The following is a 9,299-nucleotide window of genomic DNA, read 5'->3' as shown; positions in this document are numbered from 1 at the left end:
GAGCATAAATATCAAAATGTTACTGCTTGGTCAAAAAAATTGAAGCTTCCCATTCAGTGATTTTACTGGAATTCTGTTTCTTAAGTGACTACATAATTATAATCAAAGGACAAAGAACTGGCGGTACGGAAAATTAGAAGTGGGGATATTGAAAATGTAAGTGAATGTAATTTGATAGTATTACAATGAAGGCAGTAGGAGAAGTGGCGGTATGGTTTACCACCGTATACCAGTCCACTTCAACCACTGGTTATAATAATAATTATATAATTCTCTATAGAAAACAACAATGAACCACTGCAATAATCTACATACAGGTAGTGGGCAAAACAATGAAATACCTGTGCATGTATGACATGTAGGTGTGAAAAGATTAATCAAAACAAAACCACTGGGTTGAAATCCATCATAAATGTAACCAATATTTTTTTGTACACCACAATCAGTAGCGATGAGATTAGTATGCAATCGAATAATTATTATTGCAAATAACAACATGCAAATAAGTATAATCTATTTATTTCAGTTAATATAAAATATAACGGGTAAAAAGGCTAAATAATGTTTACAACATACAAATTACAGTTTGATATCATTCTGTTTGCAATTGCATGAGAAGTTTTCCGGTATTATTTATGAAGCGTTAGCACTTTGTTATAAATAATATCACTTTTTCATACACTAAATAGCCAGCTCACAGGCATCATAAAAAACAGTTTATATAGGTCTAAAGGTGGGAAACTGAAGAAGGACAGCTGACAGTTTCAAGGAACAATGACCAGAGGAATCTACCAATGCCAAGTTGAGTTCCTGGGAGGTCATGACCTGGCAACCTATGAATGAAGACCCTAATACCATAACTGTGTATCTCTGTGATGTCACTGCTTTTTACAACTGTACAGTATATAAATTGTTAGGCTCTGACTTTGGACCCCAGAGCGTTCTGATAGAAAGCTTGTGCTAGCTCTAGCAGGTGCATGCTTATGCATGCCAAAACTTTGCCTTGTTATCCTTTGCTAATAAACCCTTTGTGCTTTGGAACCACAGCGATCGCATTGGAAAACCTTCATTTTAAATGATAGTTACAAATGTAACAGTATATCATACTCACAATCAAACTCAAAGCCCTACCAACACTAAAATTTATTTCAAGAGCTGACACTTTTAAGAAGTGTTTGGAAAATAATATATTAATGTGTCATGAACAACCCTAAAAAATATATTTATTTTTTCTATTACATGATTTCCAGCAAACCGCTGTTTCTAAGCAAAGAGAGGATCATGTATTTTACTGTATGCTGCAGAGGAAATGTTTTATGTCCTCTGGCCTTGATTGTTCATTCTGAGATGCTAGAAAGGAACAAATTAGCAAGTCAAAGATCAGTTTATATTCCTTATAGAAAACCTAATTGTAAGTAACAATATAACATGCCACATAAGTAATTTGTAGGGATAATGGATTTTTCATAGGAATCAATATAATGTAATCATGTTTCATATGCATATATGTGGAAAATCATACCATGTTTAGGAATTATACTAATTAGGTTATAAGCATTTTGTCACGCTTACGGGCACCTGTCTCATTACCTGCCTCTCACTGATCTTGAAACTGGCATGTTCTTGCGTCAGGCTCACACCATTCATTTATCTACAGTCAGATCTGTGCAGATGCAGGTCTGTTTCCCTTCAGGACCTCCTTCCTCTTTCTCATTGGCTAAGTGTTATTGGAGCACTATTTAAACCTCCTGGATTCACCTGTCTGACGCCTGTTCTTCAAGCTCACTTCCTGCAGCCTGTGGTTCTGGTTCCTGTTCTCCTCGTGGATTACGTGTACTTCAGTCTGCTCTCAGCTCGTGGTCTGTGTTGAACTATCGCTGCTCCAGTATCTCTATTACCATCTCCAAAGCACTTAATCGTGACAGCCTGGGTTCTCTAATCGTTACCTCTCAGAGCCGCTACTACTTCTGTGACTCATCAGCTGTTTTCCCGAGTTACCTCCGCTACTTCAGTCTGCTCTCAGCTGGTGGCCTGTGTTGAACTATCGCTGCTCCAGTATCTCTAATGCCATCTCCTGAGTACATCATTGCGACAGCGTCGGTTCTCTCACCGCTACCTCACAGAGCGGCTCATCAGCTGTTGTCCACTATTATCCATTACTGCATTCTCCTCAGTGACCATCTGTATATATTACCACTGTTCCTGTGTCTCTACCACTCACCTGCTGGTACCAGTGTTACTTTTCGCATCTCCTGGCTCCTCCACATCGTTCTGCTGTTCACTCACTCACGGGACCATGACCTGCAGTTTGGTGCCGCCAAGACTATACTTCCTTGCGAAGGTTCCTGGTGAAAACTACCTTTCTGTTAGACTCCGCGCCCTTGAGGGTGGGCCTAGCAAAGCATAGGGATCTATTTCCATTATTGCCAACCGTGACAGTAAGAACAGGCCAAATGTCTGATCCTCCGGTGGAGCCTTCAGCAAAAGATTTGCTGCAGCATTTGGTGTCATGCATTGAGCAGCAAGACAGGATCCAACGGCAATTATTGCAGTGTTTCCAGACCCTGACCGGCCGCTTGGACGTTCTACAAGCTGCTCAGCACTGTGGTGATGAGTTCAATTCCCAAATACGGCCTTATCTGAGTGGAGTTTGTATGTTTTCCCTGTGTTTGTGTGGGTTTCCTCCAGGTGCTCCGGTTTCCTCCACACTCCTAAAATATTCTAGTACGTTAAGTAGCTGCCGTGTGTGTGTGTGTGTGTGTGTGTGTGTGTGTGTATCTGTTAGGAAATTTAGACTGTAAGCTCCAATGGGGTAGGGAATGATGTGAGTGAGTTCTCTGTACAGTGTTGTGGAATTAGTGATGATGTATAAATAGCTGCTAATGGTGATATAATGTCTGTCCCTAGAAAATGTTTGCTTGTGGAGGAGTTCTAGGTCACCTTGTCATTAAAGTTTTTCTTCAACGTACAAATTATAAATTATAAATATTTGATTTTGGCCTTAATACTGGTGTTTTGTAAAGATGATATGAAAATGTTATTTTATTATTGAACACAACTGATACACTAACCTCTAGTACCTACAGTACCTCTTTACAACTATAGTACTTCCCTTCAGTTAATTACTTACCATGCAACTGTAATTACTCAACAAGGTAGGTACCGTCTACTTGTTGCTACAAAATAACATGTAAAGATAAGCTGCAATGTAAATAAAAATAATCCTATAATTAGGATAATTAGGATTTGGGTTTACAATATAAGAACTAAAACTATTTTTAAAGTGGATATGAGTTATACTGACAGATTGTGTCTTCTTACATGTATCTGTTTTTGTTCCTAGACTAGCAATATTGCCTAATATATACACTCCAGATTGTGAAACTTAAACTTATAAAAAAAGACAATGATTGTTCCCCTTCATCGATTTGCCATTGCTAATGTTGGCTCCTACTTGTCCACCTGAATAAATGGCAATGACCTTAATAAGAACATTTTGTTTTTTATATCACCTCGGGCTTCCAAGTACAGAGCAAACACTAATTTATCAACATCTATTTAATTATTGACCTAAAATGTCTCATTGCTACACCAGAATGCTTCATTAGCCACGTTGTAGGAAATAACGCTAATACAGATGCTTGTAGCAATCTGAATAGTGACACTTGAAATGCAAAACTCATTATCCTGAATATGCAGGACTCACATGTTTGCAGTGAATATCATTCCTTGTGGAAGCTATCTTTGTCTTTTCCATATACATAAACAAATTGAAAAGAAAGCAATATATAGCAATCATTTAATACCCATTGCAGTGTTGATGGGGAAGTTCTATCCTCCCATACAAAGAATTTACCACCCATTTGTTTAGGAATTTTCCTGGTTCAGACCTTTTTGCTATCAGATGATCTGTCATCAACTTTGTAGGGGTTTGATCTGCAGATCAGACCCACAGTGCCACCATTTATACATTGTTTGGCTTGATGGACTCTTTGTATAAATTGTTGCATTTTACTGCATCCTAGTGGGAAGGGAGCAGGTGGAATGGTGTCCCAGAGCTTTTTTTTATGGTAAAAAACAAACAGAAATCCCTTGTAAAGTAATATGATTACAATGGGTTTAATGCAAATACTGATACAGAAATACAATTTGCTAATGTGAATAAACTTTGATTTATAATAAGAGCAAGTTGCAATTTGTGGTAATATGTTGATTTATGGTGTAAGTTACTCTAAACTTTAGCTTTACATCACTGTACAGTTTATGATGTGCTCCCATAATGCTTTCACTATAATTGTAGAATTAAATATCAAACAATAGATATTTGAGACCTGATTCAATTGGGGACGTATGACTGTATGCGTTGTGTATCTTGCGTGATTTCATGCCCAGGAATCAAACTTAGGAATGTATGAAATTCATATCTGTGCGCATCTGACACTTATGACCCCTTACAAGTTCAAAAGAAGACCAGGGAAGGGAAGGGATGGACTAACGTAAGCAGTAAGCATGTGTTCACGCAGATGCAGCCAATTCAAATCTTGTGTTTAATAGGTTTGTTTTCAGCCGTACCCTTTACACCTGCTGCAGGGTTTGTGTGAATGTCAGATGATAGTGCTGACCGACATTGCATAGTCTTTGAATAAAAAATTTACATATATGAGTCTCACTAGCTATCACTGAACAACTGTATGCATTGTAAGCACTGTACACATGGAAGAGTAAATTATTTAGTTAGCTAATTTAAAATAATTTATGGAAAATAAATAAAAAAAATTTAAAAAATTCATGATCAAATAATAGTTATGTGCATTCTGATGTGTTTGTATTTGTGAGTCAAGCATCAACACCTACAGGATTTGGGATCTGAGAATCTGTGTTATATATTTGTACTATGTAGTGCTGCGGCCATTTACCGTTATGTGTAATGTAGGATGATACTGCCATCTATTTTCTTTTTATGTTGGGAGAGCATCATGACCTTTAGAAATTAGGCTGGCAGAGCACCTTTGTAATATTAGGAAGGGTTTTTGACAATATCTTGGTTTATTAAATTTTGTAGCCATCGAGAAAGTTGAGAAAAATTGGAAAAGAGTTGGCCCCATTAATCTAGCAAAAACGAAATGAATATACCAATTGAAAACTTTGGCTCCTGGTGGTTTGAATCAGGATTATAAGTTGAAGTGGTTTCTTGGGGTTTAATGTGTCTGTATCACAGTGATATTTCACTTTTCACCATTTGGTTAAAACCTAGATATATAGGTTTTAATATAGATATTAAAGATATTTTGTTTATATATCCCTTTTCTCTGTATGAGTTTGATGCGATTGTTTAATTCGTTCAATATGTCAGAGACTCTGTACAAGTAAGTGTAACCCCTGGTCACTGTGTAGTGTTGAGGTGCCCAGTTTAGGCAGTGCACCTCCTTCTCAGCCCTGGCTAGCTCCTGACATGGATGTAGATGACTAGTGGGTCCCGGCACATGCAGGTTATTCTTATGAGTCTCTGTGAAGTTGTTGGGACACAGGGGGGATGTAATTTGGAGGTGCAGTGCAATTAGATGTCTCAATAATGCGTGCGCCAGACCATCTCTATATTGCAAAATAAACTTACACTCCTTCTTCACTCCAGCACATTCTTAAACGGTTGCAGTGATAAATATGTACAGTTACTAAATACAATATATTTACAACCTGGCAAAAATCCTCCTAGGGGTCGTGTTTACCCCCTTGCATTACCAGAGACCCAGGCGATGTCTGACTATGTCAAGGAAAATCTCCATCGTGGGTTTATTCGACCGTCCATTTCTCCCGCTGGAGCAGGTTTCTTTTTTGTTAAGAAGAAGGATGGGTCTTTGAGACCATGTATAGATTATCGAGGTCTTAATGCCATAACCATCAAAAATCGTTACCCCATTCCGTTAATTACTGAACTTTTTGATCGCATTAAGGGAGCTCGGATATTAACTAATCTGGATCTTCGTGGTGCTTATAACTTAATTCGGATCAAGGCCGGAGACGAATGGAAGACAGCTTTTAACACCAAGGTGTAACAGATTCTGGATACTATATTACTAATCTTGATTAGCGCTGGCTTACCTGAGGTGCGGAGTCTAACGATCTCCCCGGTGTTCACCAAGAACCGCCGCAAGGCGGGGTGTGCTTCGCTGCCAGGAGTCGCAGGTCGCGGTCCCCAGGTTCGCCCCAAGATGTAGTACAGCGGAGTGAAGCGGAGGTAGCGGAGTCAAACAAGCCGGTTCGGTACACAGGAATGGAGTCAGGCAGAATCAGAAGGCAACTCGGAGTCAACAAGCCAGGTTCGGTACACGGGTCACAAGAATAGGAGAATGGTCAGCAAGCCGGGTCGGTACACAGGGATAGGAGAACCAGGGAAGTCAAACAGGCAGAGATCAGCACACAGGTAGACACTGGAAACTGGAATACACTGCAATCCACGAAGAACAGGAGCCAGGAACAGGTAAGTGTTGCTCTGACACTCAGCAAGTGCCAGAGTGAGGTTTTTATGCTGAAGGGGATTCAAAATCCCCGCCTCTGGGTTGTGGTCATGTGACCGCCTCCGGGTGCGGTCACGTGGTCCTGGATGCGGAAGTGCGGCTTCTGGATGGAGCGGCGGGGATCAGGTAAGTCCGTTACAGTACCCCCTGCCATAAAGGTGGACTCCGAACACCTAATAGGGTTTCAAAGGAAAATTTTTATGGAAGGATTTAAGCAGACGGGGAGCATGCAGATCAATGGCTCTTACCCATGAGTGCTCCTCAGGGCCGTAACCCTTCCAATCCACCAAGAACTGTATGGCACCTTGAACTTTACGAGAATCTAGGATAGTTTTAATCTCGTATTCGACTTGATCCCGATCCACAACAAGAGGAGGAGTTCTGGACGAGGTGGAGAATCTGTTGGTTACCATCGGTTTTAACAAGGAGACATGAAAGACATTGGGTATACGTATAGAGGGAGGCAGACTCAATCTAAAGGCTACGGGATTAATAATCTCAGAAATAGCGAATGGGCCAAATTTTTTACTGGGAACCTTTAAACGAATGTTCTGGGTGGATAGCCATACCCTGTCACTGACTGAAAAACTTGGAGTCATTCTCCTCCTTTTATCATAGAATTTCTTGGAACGAGTGGTTGCTTTCTTTAAACTTATCTTGGTCTGTTCCCAAATAGCGGAGAAGTTACGAAACCGAGAGTCCACCGCCGGAACTTCCGAAGATGAGATTTGAGAGAAGGTGGGTAGTCTAGGATGGCAGCCATAAAGAACAAAAAAGGGGGAGTTAGAGATGGCCTCATGGAAATGGTTGTTATGGGCGAACTCGGCCCAAGGGAGAAGATCCACCCAGTTGTCTTGGTTACTTGAGATAAATATTCTTAGAAATTTCTCTAATTCTTGGTTGGTTCTCTCAGTATCCCCATTGGACTGGGGATGATATGCGGAAGAGAAGTCAAGCTTAATCCCGGATTTATTGCAAAAAGACCGCCAAAATTTTGATATGAATTGTGATCCCCTATCGGAGACAATATGTTGAGGACAGCCGTGGAGGCGAAATATTTCTTTGATAAAAATATCGGCTAAGGAGGAGGAAGAAGGAAGGCCTTTAAGAGCAATAAAGTGAGCTGTTTTAGAGAAGCGATCCGTGACCACAAGCACCACAGTACAGGATTTGGAAGGAGGAAGGTCCGTGATAAAATCCATGGAGATCTGTGACCACGGGTAATCAGGAATGGGTAATGGGAGCACGCATCCATAAGGCTTCTTCCTAGAGGTCTTGTGTTGAGCACATTTGGAACAAGCAGCAACAAATCTCTTCACATCTTCCAGCAAGGAAGGCCACCAGTAACTTCGGGACAATAAGTCCCAGGTCTTGCGAATGCCGGCATGCCCAGAGAAGAGTGAGTGATGAGCCCAGTTAAGGAGCCGGGTGCGTAGATGTGGCAAGATGAATGTTTTGCCCGGGGGACAACCCTTTTTCAGGTGTGTAGCTGCCAATACTTGACATTGATTTACAATGAATTTATTATCTTCCGAGGATTCCATGTCCGCTGGATCAAAAGAGCGAGATAAGGCGTCTGCCTTCGTATTCTTGGATCCCGAGTGAAAAGTGATGTTGAAATCAAAACATGAGAAGAATAAGGACCACCTTGCTTGTCGAGGGTTTAGACATCGAGGACTGCGTAAGTAAAGCAAATTCTTATGGTCGGTATATATGGTGATAGGAAATTGCGCTCCTTCTAGTAGATGTCTCCATTCGGAGAGAGCCAACTTGATGGCCAGGAGCTCTTTGTCGCCAATCCCATAATTCTTCTCAGCCGGTAAAAAGCGACGGGAAAAGAATCCGCAGGGATAAAGTTTTCCAGAAGGGCTTCGCTGTGATAGTACAGCTCCTGTGCCAACAGAAGAGGCATCTACCTCCAGGACAAAAGGACGTGAACAATCCAGCTGTTGAAGAATGGGTACAGATGAAAAAAGAGACTTTAATAATATAAAGGCTTGGATAGCCTCAGTGGACCAAACACTAGCGTCAGCAGATTTACGGGTCAATGCTGTGATGGGAGCCACGAGAGAAGAGTACCCTTTGATAAATTGACGATAATAGTTGGAGAATCCTAGGAAGCGTTGAGTGGCCTTAAGGCCTGTAGGTTGAGGCCAGTCAAGTATGGCTTTCAATTTCGTGGGATCCATCTGTAGACCGGTGCCCGAAATAATATATCCCAGGAAGGGAATTTGTTTCTGCTCGAAGGTGCATTTCTCCAATTTGCAAAATAGATGATTTTCTCGGATACGAGAGAGGACCTCCGATACATGAGTGCAATGGGATACTAGATCTTGAGAAAAGATGAGAATGTCATCCAAGTAGACGACTACGGATTGGTACAAGGGGTCTTGAAACAGCTCATTCATAAAGCCCTGAAAGATGGCCGGGGCATTGCATAACCCGAAGGGCATGACCAGGTATTCGAAGTGGCCATCTCGGGTGTTGAACGCCGTCTTCCATTCATCTCCCTCCTTAATGCGTATGAGGTTATACGCTCCTCTGAGGTCAAGTTTAGAAAAGATGGTGGCACCCTTAATCCGGTCAAATAATTCGGAAATCAGTGGCAGTGGATACCGATTTTTAACGGTAATGGCATTCAGGCCTCTGTAATCATTGCAAGGGCGGAGGCCCCCATCTTTCTTTTTTACGAAGAAGAAGCCAGCCCCAGCTGGGGAGGCAGACTTGCGGATGAAGCCCCTTTTTAGATTTTCTTGGACGTACTCCTCCATAGCCTTAGACTCC

Source organism: Mixophyes fleayi, chromosome 4, assembly GCF_038048845.1.
Source record: "Mixophyes fleayi isolate aMixFle1 chromosome 4, aMixFle1.hap1, whole genome shotgun sequence".
Classification (NCBI taxonomy): domain Eukaryota; kingdom Metazoa; phylum Chordata; class Amphibia; order Anura; family Limnodynastidae; genus Mixophyes; species Mixophyes fleayi.
The sequence above is the reverse complement of the archived record's forward strand: the minus strand, read 5'-3'. Positions refer to the sequence as shown.